General features: G+C 43.4%; 1 non-coding gene across 1 annotated transcript; it reads left to right on the plus strand.

The window, feature by feature from the left end:
* The first annotated feature begins 4,538 nt into the window (after positions 1–4,538).
* On the plus strand, positions 4,539–4,610 carry trnam-cau (transfer RNA methionine (anticodon CAU)). Its single transcript has one exon. It is a non-coding gene; the product is annotated as a tRNA-Met (tRNA).
* The last annotated feature ends 1,026 nt before the right edge of the window (positions 4,611–5,636 follow it).

The raw sequence follows: 5,636 nt of genomic DNA on the forward strand, positions 1-5,636 counted from the left end.
GTCTACCCATTCCACCAACCTGCCTATATCCTGTCTATATCTTTCGCTCTGAAGAAGGGTCATATAGAATTGAAAAGTTAACTCTGTTTCTTACTCCACAGATTATGATATCAGAACTGAGTTTTTCCAGCATTTTCTGTTTTTACGCTTATATCCAGCTGAAGTTTAATACTATCTTAGAACCATAGAACACTACAGCACAGAAAACAGGCCATTTGGCCCTTCTAGTCTGTGCCAAAATATTATTCCGCTAGTCTCATTGACCTGCACCTAGTCCATAACCCTCCAGACCTCTCCCATCCATGTATCTATCCAATTTATTCTTAAAACTTAAGAGTGAGCCTGCATTTACCACGTCAGATGGTAGTTCGTTCCACACTCTCACCAGTCTCTGAGTGAAGAAGTTCCCCCTAAACCTTCCCCTTTCACCCTAAAGCCATGTCCTCTCGTGTTTATCTCTCCTAATCTAAGTGGAAAGAGCCTACTCGCATTTACTCTGTCTACACCCCTCATAATTTTGTAAACTTCTATCAAATCTCCCCCCATTCTTCTTTGCTCCAAGGAATAAAGTCCTAACCTGTTTAATCTTTCCCTGTAACTCAACTCCTTAAGACCCGGCAACATCCTAGTAAATCTTCTCTGCACTCTCTCAATCTTACTGATATCCTTCCTGTAGTTAGGTGACAAGAACTGCACACAATACTCCAAAGTTGGCCTCACCAATGTCTTATACAACCTCTCCATAACATCCCAACTCCTATAGTCAATACTTTGATTTATGAAGACCAGTATGCCAAAAGCTTTCTTTACAACCTTGTCTACCTGTGACACCACTTTCTGGGAATTATGTATCTGAACTCCCAGATCCCTTTGTTCATCCGCACTCCTCAGTGTCCTACCATTTACTGTGTATGTCCTACCTTGGTTTGACCTTCCAAAATGTAACACCTCACACTTTTCCGCATTAAATTCCATCTGCCATTTTCTGGCCCATTTTTCCAGTTGGTCCAGATCACTCTGCAAGCTTTGAAAGCCTTCCTCACTGTTCACAATACCTCTAACTTTCATGAAGTCAATTTTGAAATGATGCTCTTTACACCAAGGTCCCGCCATTCATTTATATCAGGAAGAGCAGGGGTCCTCACACCGACCCCCGGGGAACTCCGCTTTAAACCTTCCTCCAGTCTGAAAAACAACCATTCACCGCTACCCTCTGTTTCCTGTCACTCAGCCAATCCCATACCCATGTTGCTCTGTCCCTTTTATTCCATGAGCTGTAACTTTGTTGACAAGTCTGTTGTGTGAGACTTTATCAAATGCCTTTTGGAAATCCATGTAAACCACATGAACAGCATCACCCTCCCCAACCCTCTCTGTTACCGCATCAAAGACTCGGTACAAACGGGAGAATCCGGGACGCGGCGGTGAGGATGGGGGAGGCGCTGCACCATCGGCTTCACGGCGCCGACCCGCTCCCCGTCCCCGCGGCGGCGGCGCTGAGAGTTGGTGTTCATGGGACGAAGATGACCCACATTCAGCTTCCTGGTGCCGCACCGCGCATGCTCCGTGCAGCAGGCGTTTTCCGCTGGCGGGGCCTTCCCGCAGCTGCGCAGTGAGACCCTTCTGATGGAGATAGGGCGTATTCCCAGACGCTTGTAATTCTGGGTTATATTGTTCACCATTTCAAAAATAATATTAGCGAAGTCGGTGATATTTGGACTCATAGCATCTGTGCCACCTCTTTCGGACCGAATCAGTCCAACTCCTCTGCTTACACTGAAAATATCATCATTTCTGTATTTGTCCAATTCCCTTTTAAAATTTACTTTTGAATCTGATTGAACCAGTCTTTCAGGCAACACATTCCGGATCACAGCAATTTGCTGCTGAGAGAAAAAAAATACGTTCACACACAGCATCTTTACTTTTTTATATATCATGATTCTCCCACTTTCCAGCACTTGGTCCATAGTCTTGCAGGTTATGGCACTTGAGGAGCATATACAGGCACCTTTTCAATCAGTTGAGAGTTTCCGCCCCTGATACAAGTTCAGACAGTGAGTTCCAGACCCTGGTTAACCTCTGAGTGAAAATGACATCCACAGCTCCTCTCCAATCTTTCTACGAATCACTTTAAATCTGTACACCGTGGTCTCTGACCTCTTTAAGAAGGTAAATAGGCCCTGCCCATTTGCTCTATTCAGGCCCCTCACAATTATGTACATCTCAATCAAATCTCCTTTCAGCCTCCTCTGTTCCAAGGAGAACTACTGCAGCCTACCTGACATATCCTCATTGCTGCATTTTTCCAGTGCTGGCAACATCCCAATAAATCTCCTCTGTATTCTCTCCAGAGCAATTACATCCTTTTTGTAATAAGATGACCAGAAGGCACACGGTACTCAAGTTGTGGCCTAATGATTTATACAGTTCCTGCATTACCCGCCCTCCCCCCACTCTTTCATTCTATAGTCAGCGAATAAGGGAAATGATTCCACATGCCCTCTGAACCACCTTATCGACCTCTGCTGGTATCTTCAAGGAGCTGTGGACATTCACTTTAACACCATCACTTCCTCTACAACTCTGAGCATTCTCCCATTAACAGTGTAGTTTATTTTTCTTTGCCTTGTTTGACTTCCCTAAGTGCATCACCTCACACTTCCCCAGGTAGAATTCCAGTTGCCACATTTTTGCACACCTGACCAGTCCATTGCTATGGGAGACTGTGCAACACAGAATGATTCATACTTTCCACACAATCCCACACACTGAAAAGGAATTAATTCCAAACTCCCACAAAGTATGGGAAACTGAGTGCTGAATAATGCTGCCAAAGCTCACATAGAATACCAGAGACATTCAGATACAGAATTTATCCCATTTTCCCTAACAGTGATGAGAATGTATAAATACAGAGTGATTCCCACATTGACGTTCTGTACCACTGACTGATACAGACTTAAGCCCACCCTCACATACAGTACCAAACATTGACCCATAAAGAAGGAATCCCACTCTCACAAACTGTCCAAACACAACAACAACAACAACAAAAATGGAATGACGCAGTAGGCTAAACAGCATCTGTGGAGAGAAAAACAGTTAACATTTTGAGTCAGTCTGACTCTTCTTCAGCCTTGAAGAACAGTCATACAGACTCAAAACGTTAACCCTGTCTTTCTCTCCGCAAATGCAGTCAGGCCAGCATTTTTTGTTTTTGTTTCAGATTTTTAGCATCCGCAGTATTTTGCCTTTATCTCACAAACTGTTCCACCGACTGAGATACAGAATGAATCCTACACTCAGAGGCACTACCTGTGACTGACAGATACCGGACAAATCTCGCTCACATACAGTAACAGAGTTTGATGGAAGTGATATGTATCCCACAATCACAATCACGACCAGAGGATAATTGATGCAATTTAGATTTGACAATTGTCCAGTTGTGGCATATCACGATTTTCACATAGGAAATGGGAAATTCTAAACATAACACGAGGCATCTTAACACGACTGGGGGACATTATGAGACCAGGAAGAAAATATTTACCCACAGAAAACGTCTTCAAAGATCAACAGGTAATATCTTCGGACAACAGGGAACACCTGATCAGATCACATTTTACAGAATGGAGAAGAAAAAAAGTACAAGTGGCATCGTATTTATACAGCCTAGAACAGATTTGCATGGCAGGAATGTATTTTACACAACAGAGAATATGTCTCAACAGTTCCACAGCAGAGAGCACAGTTCCACATCAGACAGGACAGAACTGCAGCAGAGAGCACAGTTCTACAGCAGAGAGCAGAGTTCTTTTCTTCTATTTGTCCATGGAACGTGGACATCGCCGGCTCGGCCAGCATTTATTGCCCAACCTTAATTGCCCTTGTTCCAAAGGCATTTAAGAGTCAAACACATTGCTGTGGGTCTGTAGTCAAATGTAGGCCAGAGAAGTTAAGGGCAGCAAATTTCCTTCCCTGGAGGACATTAATGAACCAGATGGATACTTACGACGATCGACAATGGTTTCATGGTCATCATTAGAATTTTAATTCCAGATGTTTTATTGAATTCAAGTTCCACCATCTGCCGTGGTGGGATTCGAACTCAGCAGTGAACACAGTTCCAAGCAGACAGCAAAGTTGCACAGCAGGGAAGATATTTAAAAAAGAACGGGAAAGCACTTGAAACAGCGCAACACCATTCAACAAGAGTACCCATGCACAGGGAGCTAATTTAGGCAACAGCAAATTCCTTACGAATGTGGGGCATATTTATGCAAGAGAGAATGCGTTTACATAAATGGCGAGTCACTCCATGCTCCTTTGCCTTCCTATCGTCGTGTGTGCGGACAGTCTCTTACTGCTCTTCTATGTCGTCCTCTGTCTGTCTGTTACATTCTTGGGAGTGTTGCAAAGTGGAATTGTGTCGCCAGGGGGAGCCGCCGAATTCGTGAGCTCTTGTTAAACAACAAAACAGGAATGAATGTGGCGCAAACGCAACAAGATGTAGCAGGAAATCACCAACAAGTAGCAGAGTGGCGCAGCGGAAGCGTGCTGGGCCCATAACCCAGAGGTCGATGGATCGAAACCATTCTCTGCTATTTATGTTTTCATTAAAAGCAGAAAAAACATTTGGTCGCTCCCCACAAATATATCTGATATTTCTTTACCGTACACAGGAATTTTAATCGGCTTCTGGCTTCCAGTAACCACTTCAGTCTGCAACAAATCTGTGTCATGTTTTTTATTCACACAAGAACACAAGCTGTAAATGCGGCAAACATACACAAGCCTAGATTTTCTCTCATCCCATTTCTCCCAAAGAGCTGACACAGGCATGATGGTCCGAGTGGCCTTCTCTTGTTCTCTAACACGCTATGATTGCCTGAAGAGCAAAAGCTATTCCCTTAAATGGAAAAAATGTATATAATGAAGTTTATACGTATAAGCTGCAGTATGTCCGATCTACCGGACACCCTGCAGTAATTCACCATGCTAAGTTGGATAACAGTGTCTTCCCTTCGACATGTCCCATCGAGAGTATCAGCATAGCGGAGACAGCATCACGTCAAGACACAGTTAATCAATATTTGGACAGGTTCCTTCTTAATCGCTGACTCAAAACATGGAATTCTGTCCCCCAAATCATCATGAACCAAGAACGTGAAGTTTCATTCCCTCGGGCTTGCATTCTACATATTGTACTAAATAATTCTTTGAGTGCCTGATTGTTTCCAGTCTTGTTTTATCTGTTAATCACCGATTAAATTTTAACGAATTCAGTTTATCGCTTCATTCCCTCCTAATCAGACTTGCTTAAGGTGAAAACTGTAGCATGTGTGTGACCATTCTCCTCGAACTGAATGCCTGCCTCTAACATATTGTGAGATTTTTAGATTCTCATTTAATGTCAGATTATTAATTAATTCTCCTTCGCTACTCCTTAGTGAATTTAGTAAAAACCCTTTTGTCTTGTGGTTCAGTCTGCAGGGTAGAGGGCAGGAGAGTTTCAATGGCAAAAGAATTGGTGCTGCAAGGCTACAGGGAATGGTAAAGAAACAAGTAACAAAAACCAGAGATGAGTCTAAAGGAGTGTGAATGGAGGAATGATGAACAGCTGCCACCCG

Source organism: Cetorhinus maximus, chromosome 31 (assembly GCF_964194155.1).
Source record: "Cetorhinus maximus chromosome 31, sCetMax3.hap1.1, whole genome shotgun sequence".
Classification (NCBI taxonomy): domain Eukaryota; kingdom Metazoa; phylum Chordata; class Chondrichthyes; order Lamniformes; family Cetorhinidae; genus Cetorhinus; species Cetorhinus maximus.